This window comes from Oncorhynchus masou, chromosome 24 (assembly GCF_036934945.1).
Source record: "Oncorhynchus masou masou isolate Uvic2021 chromosome 24, UVic_Omas_1.1, whole genome shotgun sequence".
NCBI classification, from domain to species: Eukaryota; Metazoa; Chordata; class Actinopteri; order Salmoniformes; family Salmonidae; genus Oncorhynchus; species Oncorhynchus masou.
In genome coordinates this window covers 37272564-37292563 of record NC_088235.1, presented here as the reverse complement: position 1 = coordinate 37292563, position 20000 = coordinate 37272564, and positions in this window count along the sequence as shown.

Here is a 20000-nt window from a genome sequence, read left to right as displayed (position 1 = left end):
CGCGTTTGCAGCTGCTGTGGCTAACTCAACGGCTAGGAGGTATCACTTCTGTATTGAATAAGAGTTCAAAGCTCACGCTGAGGTTGGCTTAATTCTGTAGTTGACATGTTAGTCCTTTTAAAGCAGAGGCTGCAGACCTCACGTACTTGGAACAGGAGGTTATATTGTCGTCAAGGCTTTATATAGGAAGGGAGAGGAGGGCGTGTTTGAAAAGTTTTATAACCCATGTCCCTTCACAGGGGCGGGCCACTGATTGAGCAGAGGCCTGACCTTATGAAAACCCTAATCTCTCATTTGGAAGCTAAATTTACTTTTCACATTTTACATTTCATTACATTACATTTACATACAACTTTTCACCAATAATTTTACAACATTTAAATTGAACAACAATTCCATGTAAATCCGATAACTACAATGTGCAGACTTTCCACTGTGGAATTTGTCATCTTATCATTGATGAGAATGTCTCAGATGACAACCGAACTGACATCATATTCATTAAGTACCACCGCATATGTTCAATTGGTCGGATTATCAGAATATATTTAATTTCCCCCACCTTCTGATGGTACCAGAATCTCTATGTTAACCAAGGGGTTTTCAAATGTCACATCAGTAGGGTAGAGCGAGGAAACAGGGGGGAAGAGGTATTTATCACTGTCATAAACCTACCCCCCAGGCCAACTTCATGACACCTGTCACAAAAGGACCAGCTGACATCATGTCAGTGATTCTCTCCTTAACACAGGTGTGAGTGATGACGAGAACGAGGGTGGAGATCACTCTGTCATGCTGATTGAGTTTGAATAACAGACTGGAAGCTTCAAAAGGAGGGTGGTCCTTGGGATCATTGTTTTTCCTCTGTCCATCATGGTTACCTGTGTCGTGACGTTGTATTAGTTAATGTGACGACTGTTGCTCATCGAATTATTATTAAAGTTTCTAATTGCGTGATTAACTGAATCAAGCAATCATTACTTTAACTCATTAACCTGGGTCACCATGGGAAAACTAGTTTTTATTGAGTTTCTATTTCCCAAATTAACTCAAAGAATATCAGTATATTGATTTTACAACAGCCGCTAATTAACTAGTTACCTCTACCATCTCGTTCTGAACGTCGTATCGTCCGTGAATCTGCACGGACCCAGGTCTCACCAATGAGTTCGTACCACACCAATCTTAGTTTAATATTTATTTACTAAAAAGCTAAAATGATGATAAATATACACATAGACAAAACACATTATAGGCTATTGATTAGAACTTAGTATGAAGAGCCAACACACTATGGCGCGTATTACCCAAAATGGGGATTTCAAAGAGAGAGAAAAAAGAAAGTACACGAGAGAAATATACATTTGAGTGAATTTGTAGGCTATGCTATTCTAACCCTAGCCTTGCCTCAAACTGCCGCTCTTATGGGTCAGAATATAATTATGTAATTACATGGGGAAGTTATCTGTGGATCCTCTGCGTGGACCGTTCAGGCTGCTCAATGATGCACTTCTCCGGTGCGCCTTTCTGGTCGTCCTCACGATGTCAGTGTCCTTTTGGCTTAGGAGTCTGTTCCCTCACCCTTGCTATGGAAGGGGTCTTCTGAGGACAGACAGCTCTGTAGCTCAGAGCTCACAGCATAGGAATGAAACTTTTTAGATACCACGATTCGCTGGGATTGGATGCCAAGGGGGCTGGCTTGAATTCATCCGCTTAGACACAGCTACTCATCCGTAGCTTGGGTAGAGAAATATTTCTTTGTCTTCAAAGCTTGGGTCACGTAGTCTTCCCTAAAATTCTTTACGCACAGGTTCTATACCCTTGGGTCAGAAGTGGGCATAACCACCTTTAGGGTAATTATGTGGGCGAACCAAGTTAAGAGGGCAAGGTCTAGATTTTACTCAAATCCAATTTTAGACAACTAACTTCACATTTCATCTTCCCCTGTCACGCCTTGGTCTTAGTATTTTGTGTTTTCGTTAATTAGTTGGTCAGGCTAGGGTGTGACATGGGTTTATGTTGTTGTATTTCATAGTGGGGTTTTTTAGTTATTGGGATTGTGGTTGATTAGGGGTGTGTTGCATAGGTTTGGCTGCCTGAGGCGGTTCTCAATCAGTCAGGTGATTCTCGTTGTCTCTGATTGGGAACCGTATTTAGGTAGCCTGGGTTTCACTTTGTATTTCGTGGGTGATTGTTCCTGTCTATGTGTTAGTGTTCACCAGACAGGCTGTATAGGTTTTTTCACGTTCCGTTTGTTGTTTTTTTGTATTTATAAGTTATTTCGTGTATCGTCATTTGTTCCATTAAAAACGTGAGTAACCAACACGCTGCATTTCGGTCCGACTCTCTTTCGACAAACGAAGAACGACGTTACATCCCCAAACCTTCTCTTTCATTTGGATATTTTCCATACAACATACAATGTATAAACATCAAACATATACTAGTAAAACTCTTCACTTTACAATGTTTTCGTAATAACGTCATCTATTAACCTTTAATAACAAAACAAAAATGACATACGTTTTCATATTCCATCTACCGTCATGACCACCATTGTGGCTGATGGAAACCATTGTTCCAAAGTCCCTTTATTTCATGTTTAATTTTCTGAGGCTGGTTCTCCATAGTAACAGGACAAAGGAATTTGTCTGTGGCCTGAGATTTACCAGGGGCGTGAGGGGTCATAAAATCCCCACATCTTCAGACCCCTAGATCTCTCCTCCTCTGTTGGGGTTTACATTTACATTTAAGTCATTTAGCAGACACTCTTATCCAGAGCGACTTACAAATTGGTGAATTGAGAGATAATCGGTAGGGTTGTGGTCTCCTGTAACCTGACCTGATCAGGACAGTCATGACAGTCCCCCTCTGGTAGGTTCAACTTGGAATGATTCTGCATGTTGCAACCCACCATAAGAATGACCATCGGATGTCCTGGTTTGTGGATCATCATAGCAGCCCCTCCCCCCTTTTGGTGGTTCACCCTGGTAGGATTTCCACAAGCTACGGACCACCACCAGAATGGACCTGGGAGGTCCGGCAGTGGCTCTGTGTTGTGGCCCGTCATCTGGTAATCCTGGCTTGTGGACCTAGGCAGTAACTTGGCGTTCATAGCGCACAACACTCAGGCAATACATCATTACATTTCCTACCCAAACGAGCGGCATTGGGCTCTACTGCTTCCTAAGTGTCAAAGGCAATGAAAAATAATGGAATAAAAACATAAAAGTATACAAAATGTGTCTACCAGACCGTAATCATCTAATTTGGACTATGTTCTATATATGTCCAAGGTATTGGCTAAATGACTCTATCATGGCACAGTCTCTAATGTCATGTCTAGGGTGATCCTACTTGCAGGTGGGTAAAAACTTGGCTCCTGAAGGCCAACGCTTACATTGGGAACATTACTGGGCTGACCTAACGAGTTCGGGAGAGGAGGCTGGGAATGGGCCCCCTAAGGGGGTTTCAGGATTTATTGCCAACTTTCCAAAAATCGGAATCACTTCCGTCCCACGGGTGATCCTAGTAATAGACCTCATTAGGTCTTCCATTGCACGTGTGCGCCTGTGTACGTAGTAGGTGCACACACCAAGGGAAATAAGACCAAGGATCATGGTAACAGTCAGGATACTGTCCGGCACCGTCCAATCTTTCGTGCTGCAGTCAGTCGGGTCAACTAAAAGTGCCTCATCCCGTATGCTAAGATCAACAGTCATGGGTTCCTCGTACTGGATTTGGTTTTGAATGGCTTGTGGTAACTCAAGGGAACGTTTAGCAAAAGCGTCTGGCATTTCAATCTCGGTGTCTATCCTGTCGTCGGGAAGTTGGTAGTGTGTGAGGTTGTCTATGTGAATAATCGCCCCCTCTGGTACCTTAACAAAAACAGTCTGGTTGGGGAGGTTCAATTGGGTGATGGAGTCATGGCATTCGTAAGTCATAGTGGCAGACGCGAACGGTGTGTTGACCAACCATCGGTTCCCTACCACCTCCACTTGTGTGGTGGTGGCCCCATCCCTGGCTGTTAGTTTGGATCCACAGCGTTCTTCGCTGGTAATAGCTTAAATACCACAAAGACGCTCAGTGTTATCCCTGACAAACAGTTTGCTAGGACAGAGGTAGAGGACATCTTTGGTTAGAGTACACATTAACAGGTTAGTGGTGAGATAGAAATCTGGGTTGTTTTCCTGGTAAGCTACAACTGGGGGCGTGGCAATCTTTGCGTGGGTACTGTCGCACCAAAATCCTACACTGAGAACTGTTTTCAATCTGTAGATATTCTCCAGTTCAACAACCGGCAGCGTCAGTAGAAATCCCACTTCATTACGACCAACATCAACGTGTATTGGGATGACCGACCCCAGACTATAGGCCAAATGAGATTGTAATGGCCTTATCGTGGTTGAAGTAGCTGATGTCAATATGTTGTGCACCATTGAGAGGGGTACTAGATATGAGGGGATTCTATTCATGGCCAAGTGGTCCATAGAAGAGCTAACTTCACGGAGAAAATCCTCCAGTAACAATCAAACCAATTGGACATGGGCATAGTCGTGGTTCATGACCTCTGCTAGCTTTCCTACAGACAGGATAGTTTTGTTCAGGAGAGTAGCGTGTGTGTTGACCACCAGAATAGTTTCCTGGAGAGACTTTCCCACATGTGCAACCTGAGGGCCTGTGCCTTCATCTGCTGCTGGATAATTGGCATCTCTTCAGTAATCTCCCTAACATTCCTCTTGACTGTGGCTAGACTGACTGCGTTGACGGCAGTGGTACCTAGGGCAAATAGTGACCCTACGGCTGCCCCTATCGATAGTAGCTCCCCGACGAATCGTTTCTCTCGCCTGGGCTCTGCTGGTTCTGACTGGGTTACTGTGAACTTTTGGAGTTGGGCCAACGTATGGGCAGTGTCTAGCTGGGCGTGCTTAATTGCCTGGCTGGTCCATTCAGCCCCGGCTCAACTCAAATGTGCAGCGGGTGGAATGTGTTGGCGGTACACATTCTCTGCATCTAGGCGGACATACACCCCCTGCGTGTGTACTCTGCAGTTAGTTATGAGGAGTCCTGGGTCATCGCAGAGAACGATTCCCGTGGGGGTCCGTTCATGATTACGTCTGCTGGGTTGGTTTTGACCAGGGCGCAGAGTGTCAGGATCAGCCAAAGGAACTCCATCCTACAGGAACGCATAATCAGAGATTTAAGTTATATATTTTTGTAAACAAAAATTGTTTTGACAACTATTTTTCTGGTTTTCTTATTTTGAAACAGTACAGCGCAGTACGATATCAATAGTGTCAACAGATGTATTTCTGGTAGCTGGGAAGCAAATAAGAGATGTTGGATGCAACTTACTGATCTCCTGGAAGGGATCAGCTGAGGGTACTTAATAATTTTCTTAGTACCTTTGACTTTGCTAGGTTTTGATCTATTCGGTGCTGGCTAGCACCCCTTCTATTCCCATGGGGGGAGTGTACAACTTGATTTGGTTCCGGTGGACCCACTTTAATGTGATGTTTTGTCAACCTTTGCTGATTCTGATCTGGTAAGCTACAGGTGATAGCTTTACCACAATCTTGTGTGGCCCCGTCCAGTGGGGCAGGAACTTTATTGCGACGCCCACGGGTTTGGTGTATATGTAGTACCACACCTTATCCCCGACCTCGAACACCTGGTGTGAGGCCTTTTTGTCGTAATAGGTCTTGTCACCTTCTGCACTTCTTTCCAACTGTCCTTGAGCATACGCAAAGGTAGTCTGGAGATGGTTCCGCAGGTTGGTCACGTATTGATGAGCCGTGTAGGCAGTGGCTGCGGCGACATCTCCCGGTTGGTACAGGAGATGCAGCGGAAGCGTCATTTGCCGGCCCGTCATCATCTCGAAGGGTGTTTTTCCTGTAGACCTGTTGCGTGTGGGTCTGATCGCCATCAGTACCAATGGGAGTTTGAGGTCCCAATCTTTGTGGTTGGCTGCCACATACTTCCTCAAGATTCTGACGATTGTTTGGTTACTCCTTTCTACCCTGCCCGAGCTCCTAGGCTGGTATGCGATGTCCAGAAGCCTCCACAGTTCAGTCATTACAGCTGCCAAAATGTGGGTTCCTCTGTCGCTGTCCACGGTTTCTCCTGGCAGGCCAAAATGACTGAAAACATGGTTTAGCAAAAGAACGGCTGTGGTTTCCGCTGTGTCATTGGTCGCCGGCAGGCCCTCCACCCACTTTGTGAATGCGCAAGTCACTGTGAGGAGATACTTGTTGCCTCTGGCTGACCTGGCAACTGGGCCGACCCAGTTGATCTGGATCGAGCTCCAGGGGTAAGACACACCCTTGTGTTGCAGGGGTGCTCTGCGAAGTGGCTTGGAGGGTTGAAACTGGTAGCAAACTAGACACCCCCTCACGTATTGGGCCACGTCTTGTTCCATGTGAGGCCAGTAGGCCACCTGTCGCAATGTTTCATATGTAGCCTTGACCCCCCCTATTGCCTCCACATGGCTCGTCGTGGGCATGGGCTATCATTATCCCCCTCTGTGTTTTAGGAACCACCCACTTTTGAGTGGTGTCGGTTTTGGAAACATACACCAGTAGGTCATCTACAAGTGTGAGGTGCTGTTTAGTTGCGTACAGCGAACGCAAGTCGTGTGAACCTGCCAAAGCCAGTTCGAACACTGGGTGGTTGACAGGATCTGACAGGAACTCAATCAAAGTGGCGAGGGACTCATCTTGGTGTTGCATTGCTACCAGATCGCTATTCAGGAATGAATGCGTTAGCAACACATTATGTTCATGCGAAGACGTTTTCTGTGGTGCTACATGGCTACACGTTACCGCAGACACCATAGCTTCCTCAGTGGGTTTTTTTCATCTCGAGCATCAAACACCCAAGGGGTGCCGTGAATTGCATCGGATTTCGCCATGCTGTCGGCATGGTCGTTGCCCAGTTTGTCACGACCAGGTGAGTGTCCCTTGACTTTCTTCCAATACACCTGTATGTGTGTTTGGTGATGAGGTCATCACAAGCTAGGATGAGCTCTTTGTCTTTCATCTCTTTACCACTTGAAGTAGTCATGTGCTTTTGTTTCCAAAACGGCAAGTGGCATAAGAAGGTGAGTCTTGCGTAGTTTGAATCGGTGCAGATCGCCAGTTCTGACAATTCGTGTTTCACCGCCATTTCCAGGGTGATCAGCATGCCAGCCACTTCTGCAAACTGGCTGTTCTTGTTGCCAAGCTGAATTTGAAGTGGCTTGCTCGGAATGTCGTTGTGCCATACCAATCCAACCCCAGCTTGCAAGTGGTCTAGACGGCAGTAAGAACAGCTATCTACAAATGCCATCGGCATTTCAAGACCCATGTTCTCTTCGAAGTAGTGATGGTTCGAAGGCAGTGGTGGAGCGATGTCACGCAGGGTGGTGCGGAGTCGGTTTCATCGTTATCACAGCGTTGACACACCTCCAAGGCAGGTTTTTCACTTTTGCGTAGTTGATTACAACATCATGGCTCTGCAGCATCATAAGCCAACCCGCTACCCTGCTGTTGTGTACTGCACCCTCACGGATTCGTTGGCTTTTCAGAAAAGTCATAGGCTGGTGACATATTTCTATGATCACCTTTTGTCCACCGACATAACTGGTGAAGTGTTTGATTGCCCAGACTGTCGACAGCAGTGCTTTTTCGCAGTCTGAGTGTTTGTGTTCAGCAGGGTTGAGTGTTTTGCTCGCGTAAGCTACCACACGTTTGTCTTGGTCGTATTTTTGGTACAACCCAGCGCTAAGGCAGTGTTCTGAGAAACCGACTTCCAAAAATAATGTCTTGTCTTTGTTGGGGTATACCAGGCAGGGTGCCTTGCAAAGCTGGTTTGTCAAGGAAGCCACAGCTTCGTTGTGAGTGACATCCCAAACTAATGGGGTGTCTTTCTGAAGAAGACGAGTCAACGGTTTTGACAAGTCAGCGAAGTTTGATGAATTGACGGGAGTAATTACATTACAAGAAGCTGCGCACCTCGTGAAGGTTCGTAGCTGTTTTGATGTTGCAGACTGCTTGGATTCGGTTAGACTGTGGCAGGATGCCCTTGGCACGTGGCAGGATGCCCTCGGCACCCACCAGAAGCCCAACGTAGTTTACCTTGGTCCTGCACCATTGTCCTTTCATGATGGCCAACTTAGCCCCTGCAGTCCCGAGTTGGGTGAGAACGTGGTCCATTTCATTGAGGTGATGTGACCAAGTCTCACTTCTCATGAGAACGTCGTCCACATAGATTATCGTCCCTAGAGGCTGCGTCTGGCATTGCCTTGTGCAGGAAGATGTTGAACTCTGAGGGGGAGTTCGCATACCCGAATGGGCAACGATTGAACGTGAAGAGCTTGTTCGAGAAAGAGAAAGCCAACTTGTGTTGGTCAAGAGAGTCGACTGTCATGGTCCAGAAACCATTAGCCACGTCGACGGTGGAGAAGTACTTGGCGTTTGCCACCTTTGGCAACTCTTGGTCTAGCTGTGTCATGGGCCAATGAGATAATGGAACCAGTTTGTTGAGTTCTCTATAGTCAAAGGTAAGACACCATTTACCCGTTGGTTTTAGAACAGGCCCTTTGGGAGAGCTGTATGTACTGTTACATTCCCTGACTATCCGTTTAGCTAATAAGGAATCGATAATCTCTTGTACCGCTGCGTATGCTGCGAGTGGGATTTTGTATTGTCTAACAAATGTAGGAGTTGCTCCAGGTGGTGTAGGATTACACACCACATGGATACCCGTAACCCCGAAATCCAGCGAGTCTGTTGACCAGATCTCAGTGTGTTTGTTAAACAATTCTCTCAACTGATGGTTCTTGCCGGAATCAACATAGCCGGACTCAGTTATCACCTTGCAAGCTTCAGGAATAGTCTGCCCGGATTTCGTTGAACATTTCCAAACTGATTGGCAACCTGTTCAGAAAAATCCGCAGTCTGGCATCCTCAACCATAGTGCTGTTTAGGCACACGCCCCCTATCAGAGGAGGCTGTTAAGTGTCGGCTGGTGAGTCACCCAAGCCACACAGGTAAACCTCATGATCGTTTAAGTTCCGAGTTGAACTTACCTTGTCATTTGCCACCAATGGCGGGCTCATGGACAAGTTCACCGGTTTTACTTCAGATGCTGACATCGAACCCACGTTGTTGCACAATGTGTGGCAGGTAGCCTTGGAAGAGTGCGGTGAAGTCAACGGAGTTGGCATAGGTATTTGTGACCAGATTTGATTGGTATTCCAATAAAAATAAATTAAATCGATCCCAATCAGCATCCGTTCAATTTCGATGCTAGTCACATACACTGGGTGAATCAGTGACACGCTTTCAAAGTTGAGTTTAAGTAGGAGACGTTTGGTTAGGTGCGAGGTAGCTTGAGTGAAGCCTCAAAGATTTGTATCGCAATGTTCCGTTTTCAACCAACGTTTTGTAGGGTCCACTGCCCTTTTTAGTTCATCCAGCAAGGTTTCGGATATGAGGGAGATTCGGGTTCGACAATTTATCAGAGCGTGACAGGTCAAACAGTCCTCCAGGACTGTTCTAAGGTATGGCCTGTTCGAGTTGGTTTTTCTCGTCATATCCCCAACTAAATGGAGTGGGTTGGGAGAACGGAGTGGTTTGTAATCTGTGTCGATTTCCAAGACAGATAAGTCACCTACGTGACCCAGTGGGTCCTCTATCGGAATGGGAGAGGAATCATCTGTTGCAAAGCTGCTTATCTTGTGCATCTCCACATCCGTATCCAAATCTGTAGACACAACCTGCGGGCTTGTGTCTAGAACAAGCAATTCCTGGACAGGGATTTGAGTGGGGGCAGGGGTAATGGAAATATTTGCGTCCTCTCGAATTGTATGAGTTTCAGCGTACTTGGTTTCCAATGATTTTACGCCTAGTCATGATGACTTATCCTTGTCATCCTTCTCAGATTTCTTACGATGCAGTACATCTCTTATCAGAGCGTTTAGATCATTGTTGAACACTTTGTTGCGCTTGTTACCCTTAGGTCCTGACCCTTTGAGAGAGTTAGGCGCAGGGGCATATCGGCTAGGTTGATCTCTACGGGACCTGTTAGATTGGGGATGTTCATCGTAGCTATTGTTACGGCGGTGGTTGTCGGGGTGGTGGCTACGTGGCGTCGAGATTGGCAACCCAACGTGGGCAGTAGGGTCCAAGTAGTTAATGAAGTTGGGAGACATGTTTGACAGGAACAGTTGTTTAAATGGTAATAGATCTTCCATTCCGGTTTCAATGAGCATACCAAAGTAAGCTAAACGAAGCCGGTGATAGTAGGCTTTTGGATGTTCATTTCAAGCTTGTCTGATATTGTTAGCCAACGAGCTATCGTGTTTGCGAGTCGCAGAACCACTGAATTCTATTTTCAAAACCGTGGCAAGTTCAGCACAGTCGTTTTGCACATGTTGCTCTTGTAGATGGATGAACCTTGTCACGTGTCTGTTGGACGTTCGCTTCAAAAGGTAGTGCGTGGGGAGCATGTGCACTCTCCCGTGCGGAATTGTGGGCCGAAAGGCCAAGAGGAGAAGTCATGCTGTGGTTGTGTTGGCAAGGAGGCCCCAATTCACTGTGGGCCGAATGGCCAAGAGAAAGAGACTGAAATCTCCTGTAAGCTACCTTCCCTCGGTCTCTGAGCTCCGAATGTGAGTTAGGTTGCTTGGTTTGGTTGTCCTGTGATAGCGCGTGACTGTTCTGGAGTTCCTCCAGATGATACCTAAGGGTGGTGTTCTGCTGCATCGCAGAGTCCACCTGGGAGTTGAGGGTGTTTATTTTAGACACGTAGGTGTCGTCCGCTTGGCCTCATACTTATCTGTCATGGTTTGCAGTGAGAGGTCTCGAGTGTGGAGTGAGAGATCCAGTGAAGAGATGTCCTCCTTTTGTTTAGAGGTCACCTTTTCCAACTTTCTCACCTGGTCCTTCTCAACCTTCATTAAATCAGCGACTTCAATGCGTTCTGCTGTTTTGTCCTCCAACTTGGTCATTGTGTTCATTACCTGATCGTCTTTGGTCTGCAACTTTTGGAATAGAGCATTATTGCTTTGAGTGGTTTCATTCACAACCGCTTGCAGGGCATCAAGTTGCTCGCCCCGGTTTCGAGCAAGCTCGTCAGATTCATCTAGCTTTGCGTGGACTTCATCGTATTTAGTTTTGGCTAAAAAACAAGTTGTTCCTTTAGAATACGGACTTAGTCAAGAGTTTGTTCGCGTTCGTTGTTATAAGTGTTAGACAGATCTTCCAATTTATCTGTTCTCACACACAGTTCCTCGGCTAGCAGTAGCTTATCCTTTTCGGCTTTCGATGCCACCTCCCTGGTTCTCTCCACCTGTGACTTGAACTCCCCAGCTTCCTGCTCGTGCCTCTACTGGGCACTGAGGTACTGGTGCACTGTCCAACTCTGCTGGTGGGCATAGTTGAGGGCTAAACTGGAGAGAACCTTTACAAGGCCTGATGGTCTATTTTGAAGAGCATCTGTCGCAATGTCTGCATTTTTCTCGCTTATGGCATCGAAATCTAACATTTCCAGCCCCTCGGCATAGTTAGGATTTGCATCAGTTTGTAAACGTCAATGAATCATCAAGACTGGGTCAGTAACGTGAGTTGGTTGTTACTGAACTTGCCAAAACAGATTTAATTGATTAAATTGATTTTAATGATAAATCTAACCTGTATAGGCTATGTGGGAATTTATCTTTAATTCACCTGAAAGAGTTGCTGTTGAAAAGTTTAACTATGTCTCATTGGTTAGAACACATTAGTTTGCATATTATTCCAATAATCAACCTGGAAAGGTAGTGTATCAATTTAATGTATTGTGGCAAACCTCTTCAAGGTTAGGAGCGTTTGTCACAAACTTAGTGGTAAACTGTCACCAAATCACCCAAGAATGAGAGTTCTTTCGAACAGGACAGTACCTGTGTGTTTGTTTCTTCGTCCTGGTCCACCCAGGCAGTAGGCGAGGTCAATGATAGCAGGGTTCGGTACACGAATCGGGTTCTCGGTAGGTCCAGGTCCATACACGGTAAATCCAGCCAATCTCTATTGTCTCTTTCTCTATTGCTCATAGATCTTTCCAGCACTCTCTTCTCCTCTTCCTGGTTTTTCTTGACCCTTTATCTGTGGGTTGGCTCCACCTTCTGAGGGTTCCCCTTGCTTCTGGGACTTGTAGTTTTGGTGGTCGGCCATTTTGTGATCTGTAATTCTGACAGGGGTGGCCATTTTAGTGATCGGGCAGAGCCCGTTTATTAGTTCTGCTCTCACATATCTGCCATTTACCACTTGACCCCCTTCTTTGCCACAGTATGTATTAAATTGAATAAGCCAATGATATCCAATCAGTTGAGACTGGTTAGATATCGTACAGCATAACCTGAATTATTTAAATTAATTACTGGTGATTCTTCACCACCGGAGGTCACTGTTAACACAAGCTAAAATCGACCAGGTACCAGTGAAGGTAGACTTTCACAAAGCTGTAAAAATGTCTCCCTAAACACCATTAAGCTGGTAAAACAGATTTAATTTATTAAGCAATTTGAATGATTAGTCAATCCCGTATAGGCTACAGGGATTAGCTTTAATTTACCTGAAATTGTTGCTATCTCTAAGTTAATGTGGAACAGTTTAACCATGTCTCATTGGTTAGAACACATTCGTTGGTGTATTATTTCAATAAACAACCTGGAAAGGTTGGGTACCAATTTAATGTATGTATAAAATTGAAAGACAATATTATCCAATCAGTTGAGACCTGTTTGATATCCTACAGCGTAACCTGAATTATTTCACACAAAATGTCTGGCAATTCGTCGCCAGAGGTTACTGATAGCGCAAGCTGAGATCTCACAGGATTCCCGTCTGGCGCGAGAATTCACTATGAGAATTCACTACGTTGTATTAGTTAATGTGACGACTGTTGCTCATCGAATGATTTCAAGTTTCTAATTGCGTGATTAACTGAATCAAGCAATTATTAACTCATTAACCTGGGGCACCATGGAAAAACTAGTTTTTATTGAGTTTCTAGTTCCCAAATTAACTCGAAGAATATCGATTTTACAACAGCCGCTAATTAACCAGTTACCTCTACAATCTCGTTCTGAACGTTGTATAGTCAGTGAATATGCACGGACCCGGGTCTCACCAATGAGTTCGTACAACACCAATCTTCGTTGAATATTTATTTACTAAAAAGCTAAAATGATGATAAAAGATACACATTGACAAAACACATTATAGTTAATTGATTAGAACTTAGTATAACAGGCCAACACACTATGGTGCGTGTCACACAAAATGGGGATTTAAAAGAGAAATTCACCCAAATGTATATTTCTCTCGTGTTCTTTATCAGCTATGCTTATTCTAACCCTAGCCTTGCCCCAAACTGCCGCTCTTATGGGTCAGAATATAATGATGTAATTACGTGAGGAAGTTCTCAGAGGATCCTCTGCGTGGACCGTTCAGGCTGCTCAATTATGCACTTCTCCGGTGCGCCTTTCTGGTCGTCCTCACGATGTCAGTGTCCTTTTGGCTTAGGACTCGGTTCCCTCACCCTTGCTCTGGAAGGGGTCTACAATATTTCCGTAATAACGTCATCTATTAACCTTCTATATCTATAACAAAACAAAAATGACATACATTTTCATATTCCATCTATCGTCATGACTATCATTGTGGCTGACGGAAACCATTGTTTCAAAGTCCCTTTATTTAATGTTTAATGTTCTGAGGCTGGTTCTCCATAGTAACAGGACAAAGGAATTTGTCTGTGGCCTGAGATTTACCAGGGGCGTGAGGGGTCATAAAACCTCCACATCTTGAGACCCCTAGATCTCTCCTCCTCTGTTGGTTTTGAGAGATAATCTGTAGGGTTGTGGTCTCCTGTAACCTGACCTGATCATGACAGTCATGACAGCATGATGGGAGAAGTCAGAGTTCAGGGTCAGGTCTGAAGCAGAAGCCAGAGTATTGCATTGTTTATCAAATTAAAATCCAAATTAAATACGGCATATGATTTCTTTAACACAGAGTACTTCATATTGAATTTGTCATGAAATAGAAGCTGTTATGAAGAGTGGTTTGGTTCCATAATGTTTCACGCTGCTTCTGTTTATGTCAACTCGTGAATATAGCTTTATTTTCTCAGGTTTTTCTTTTGTGTAAGTGACTGTCACACTTATTCATCGATTGTTGACAGCCTCAAATGCAATAGTCAAAAGATCTATGATGCACCAACTTGTTTGCCTTAACATCCGATGCTACATAAATGATCCAGGACAGAAGGCATAGAAAATGGATTGCAACCTCTCAAGCTCTTAGTCCATTTAAGGACAATTCACATTTTCCATTTCAACCATAACATATAGCAATAATCTGTATTTATACCCTAGTTTTGTTCTCTCTGCAAAGAGAAGCAATGGATTTCACAGCTTTTGGAGGGGGCATTATTGGCTCAGTTGTGAAATATGACCTTGTTTATTTTAGTACCTGTTCAAAATCAATTTCAGATCCCTCACGTCATCTTGTCTTGGGCAACTTGTGAAGAAAGATGTGGAAATATTTCCAGAGCAGACACAGTGATTCAGGAAGATATGTGGTATTATCCCAAGAGCAGATACAGTGATTCAGGGACAATAAAAAGACAATGTGGTCCCTTTTTGGCTCTGACTTTTTATTGCAATCCCTTGTCCTTAAGATGTTGCCAATATTACCAAGAAGACATTCAATGCTGTTCCATTTAAGCCATTCATAAAAAAGGGACTGGTGTAATTTGAAAGTCAGTTTCTAAGGGATTCTTAAGGAGCTCTTAAGACATCCATTCTTATCCCCACATGATCCATGGGAAATAGAGCCCCACAGTGGATGCATCATAAGACCCATAAAACCTAGCGGTCAAACACAAAAAAATTGTTCTAATCCCCTAAGAGAAAATGCTAATTAGCATCAAAGTAGACATCATGCAATAATAAGAATCCCTACAAGATCCTGCACACCTAGCTGACACGTTTGCTGTCAGACAGCTAGCTACTGCACTTGCTACCTTGATCCAAAACAAAAGACTTATTGAACATTTCCATTTACTGTTCCATATTTTAACTAATATTTGTTGGCTTATTTATGCGTGAAGAGGGCATGACAAAGTCTATTCCCCCTCAGGAAACTAAAAAGATTTGGCATGGGTCCTGAGATCCTCAAAAGGTTCTGCAGCTGCAACATCGAGAGCAACCTGACTGGTTGCATCCCTGCCTGGTACGGCAATTGCTCAGCCTCTGATCGCAAGGGTAGTACAGAGGGTAGTGCGTACGGCCCAGTACATCACTGGGGCTAAGCTGCCTGTCATCCAGGACCTCTACACCAGGCGGTGTCAGAGGAAGGCCCTAAAAATTGTCAAAGACCCCAGCCACCCCAGTCAGACTGTTCTCTCTACTACCGCAAGGCAAGCAGTACCGGAGTGCCAAGTCTAGGACAACAACAGTCAACAACAGGTAATCAAATGGTTACCCGGACTATTTGCATTGTGCCCCCCCCCAACCCCTCTTTTACGCTGCTGCTACTCTCTGTTTATCATATATGCATAGTCACTTTATCTATACATTCATGTACATACTACCTCAATTGGGCCGACCAACCAGTACTCCTGCACATTGGCTAACCGGGCTATCAGCATTGTGTCCCGCCACCCACCACCCGCCAACCCCTCTTTTACGCTACTGATACTCTCGGTTCATCATATATGCATAGTCACTTTAACCATATCTACATACTACCTCAATCAGCCTGACTAACCAGTGTCTGTCTGTAGCATCTCTACTTTTATAGCCTCGCTAATGTACATAGCCTGTCTTTATACTGTTGTTTTATTTCTTTACTTACCTATTGTTCATCAAATACCTTTTTTGCACAATTGGTTTGAGCCTGTAAGTAAACATTTCACTAATATACACTGTTGTATTCGGCACACGTGACAAATAAACTTTGATTTAATTTGGTCTTGTGTGTTGTACAGAATTACTATCCTAATAGCAGTCAGATATTTACAATGTGTCATGCATACTAGATCCTCTTCTCCTTCTGCCGATGGAGGTCTATATTAAATAATCCCTTATCATTTCTGCCAACTCTATGAATTAGGTGAAATCTATTTCAATTCAGGGTGTCAGAATTTCCTGCTGTATTAAAGCAATTCAGAACTAACTTGTTGATATGTTCTTTTGCAGATACAAAGCCAGATTAACACATTGCACAATGTATCCATAATCATAAATGAATAAGCATATTTATTTGACAAGAATGCACCTAGTCACCCATCAATCACATCAAACATCTGAATTTGAGAAATTATAATAGTAAAAACTGCATACAAATGCCTTTTAGACATAATATAACATATAAACATCTGACTTAAAGTAAGGAGTACATGGTGTATTCATCAATGCCACAAACCTGGGACATCAAATAACACCATATTAACTATTATTATTATCTGAGAGCATACAGATTATTCTGTTTTTACATTTTAGGAATTAGAACAGCACAAATAACACAACGTAAAACAGCATATTGTGATTGTCGGTGGGTGAGTTACAAATGGAGAAAGAATTGGATGAATAAGGTATATTTAATATAAAATACTAGGTCAACTCCAGTAGAATGAGAAACACACTTAACAGACTCAAAACAAAGAAGCCATGCCTAAATGCAGCTATATAAACACGCTTCTGGTCAATTTAACAGGTCCATGTTGTCACGCCTTGGTCTTAGTATTTTGTGTTTTAGTTAAATTGTTGGTCAGGCCAGGGTGTGACATGGGTTTATGTTATTGTGTTGTCATATTGGGGTTTTTGTAGGCATTGGGATTGTGGTTGATTAGGGGTGTGTTTAGTTTAGGTTTGGCTGCCTGAGGCGGTTCTCAATCAGTCAGGTGATTCTTGTTGTCTCTGATAGGGAACCATATTTAGGTAGCCTGGGTTTCACTGTGTATTTCGTGGGTGATTGTTCCTGTCTCTGTGTAGTTTCACCAGATAGGCTGTAATTAGGTTTCATGTTCCGTTTTGTTGTTCTTGTATTTGTATCAGTTATTTCATGTACCGCGATTCATTCATTAAAGACATGAGTAACCACCACGCTGCATTTCGGTCCAACTTTCTTTCGACAAACGAAGAATGCCGTTACAGAATCACCCACCACACACGGACCGAGCGGCGTGGTAACAGGCAGCGACAGCAGGAGCAGCGAAGGGAGGACGTTATGGACAGCAGAAGTATGGAGTATACGACGTGGGAGGAAATAGACAGGTGGGCGGTCGACCCAGAGAGAGTGCCGGAGCCCGCCTGGGATTCGCTGGAGCAGTGTGAAGAGGGCTATAGGAGAATGGAGTTGGAGAGGCAATCACGACGGCGCAGAGGAAGACCCGTGAGTCAGCCCCAAAACTTTATTGGGGGGGGGCTAAGAAGGAAGAGTGGCTGAGTCAGGAGACAGACCTGAGCCAACTCTCCTTGTTAATCGTGAGGAGCAGCGATCAAAGGACTTCTGGACTTGGGAGGAGATATTAGACGGAAAAGGACCCTGGGTTCAGCCTGGAGAATATCGCCGTCCCAAGGAAGAACTGGAGGTGGAAAAAAGCGGAGAGGCGCTGGTATGAGGAGGCAGCAAAGCGACGTGGATGGAAGCCCGGGAATCAGCCGCAAAAATATCTTGGGGAGGGGCTAACAGGGAGTATGGCTACGCCAGGTAGGAGACCTGCGCAAACTCCCTGTGCTTACCGGGGGGCTAGAGAGACCGGGCAGGCACCGTGTTATGCAGTGGTGCGCACGGTGTCCCCAGTGCCGGTGCATAGCCCGGTGCGGTATATTTCAGCTCCGCGTATCGGCCGGCTAGATTGAGCATCGAGCCAAATGCCGTGAAGCCGGCTCTACGCATCTGGTCCCCAGTGCGTCTCCTTGGGCCGGCTTACATGGCACCAGCCTTGCGCTCGGTGTCTCCGGTTCGCCTACATAGCCCAGTGCGGGCTATACCACCTCGCTGCACTGGCAGGGCGACCGAGAGTATTCAACCGGGTAAGGTTGGGCAGGCTCGGTGCTCAAGAGCTCCAGTGCGCCTGCACGGTCCGGTCTATCCAGTACCACCTCCACACCCAGGCCTCCGGTAGCAGCACCCCGCACCAGGTTTCCTGTGCGTGTCCTCGGCCCAATACCACCAGTGCCAGCACCACGCATCGGGCCTACAGTGCGCCTCGGCTCTCCTGCGCTGTCGGAGCCTTTCTTCTCTCCTGTGCTGTCGGAGTCTTCCGCCTGTTCAGCGCTTCTAGAGCCTTCCTCCTCTACTGCGCTGCTGGAGTCTCCTGTCTGTTCAGCGCTATCAGAGCCTTTCTCCTCTCCTGCGCTGTCGGAGTCTCCCGCCTGTTCAGCGCTTCTAGAGCCTTCCGTCTGTTCAGCGCTATCAGAGCCTTCCTCCTCTACAGCGCTGCCGGAGCCTCCTGCCTGTTCGGAGCAGCCTGAGCTGCAAATCTGCATGGAGCAGCCAGAGCTGCCAGTCTGCATGGAGCAGCCAGAGCTGCCAGTCTGCATGCAGCAGCCAGAGCTGCCAGTCTGCATGGAGCAGCCAGAGCTGCGAGTCTGCATGGAGCTGCCAGTCTGCATGGAGCTGCCAGTCTGCATGGAGCTGCCAGTCTGCAAGGAGCTGCCAGTCTGCAGGGAGCTGCCAGTCTGCAAGGAGCTGCCAGAGCCGTCAATCTGCATGGAGCAGCCAGAGCCGTCAATCTGCATGGAGCAGCCAGAGCCGCCAGTCAGCATGGAGCAGCCAGAGCCGTCAGTCTGCCAGGATCCGCCAGTCAGCCAGATCCGTCAGTCAGCCAGACTCTTCCAGATCCGCCAGTCAGCCAGACTCTTCCAGATCCGCCAGTCAGCCAGACTCTTCCAGATCCGCCAGTCAGCCAGACTCTTCCAGATCCGCCAGTCAGCCAGACTCTTCCAGATCCGCCAGTCAGCCAGACTCTTCCAGATCCGCCAGTCAGCCAGACTCTTCCAGATCCGCCAGTCAGCCAGTCAGCAAGACTCTTCCAGATCCGCCAGTCAGCCAGACTCTTCCAGATCTGCTTCAGTCCCGAGCTGCCCCTCAGTCCCGAGCTTCCCCTCAGTTCAGTGGGGTTCTGGGTGAGGACTATTAGGCCATGGTCGGCGGCGAGGGTGGATTATCCCAGGACGCGAAGGGGAGGAACTATGACATTTATGGAGTGGGGTCCACGTCCCGAGCCGGAACCGCCACCATGGACAGACGCCCACCCGGACCCTCCCTATGGTTTTGAGGTGCGTCCGGGAGTCCGCACCTTAGGGGGGGTTCTGTCACGCCTTGATCTTAGTATTTTGTGTTTTAGTTAATTAGTTGGTCAGGCCAGGGTGTGACATGGGTTTATGTTTTTGTGTTGTCGTATTGGGGTTTTTGTAGGCATTGGATTCTTTCGACAAACGAAGATCAATACATAGGTAAAAACAGTGTTGATGGGCTCTATTAAAAATAGGAGGATCCCATCAGCTTTCTATAGGCTAGGCTTACTATATTTATTTATCAACTTTCCTAATATTAAGCATATTGCTTCACTTTACAACAGGAGTCTATCCTACCTGGCTGGCATTAAAAATAATACACAGGAAAAGTGTCCTCCATTCACTGTTTAAGTACGTAGACTTATTTTCTACTCATGCCCCTGTTCTGAGACAGGTGAATGATAATGGTCCATTCTAAATCAAAAGTAATTTCACACATATTATTTAGTGTACTGTATGTAAAGACAACATTAAAATAAGAATAGTCTGATGGGTGACAATATTAGCCTATCATTTTTGAGTTATGCATTATCACTTGTGAATGATACCCAGCGTGTGTAATAAGGAAAGAAACAGCACATTATTTTTTAAGCAACTTTTTCAAATCATAGTCACACACCTCATGTAGCCTAGCCTATAGGCCTTTATGTTTTGATAAGGTTTGTATCAC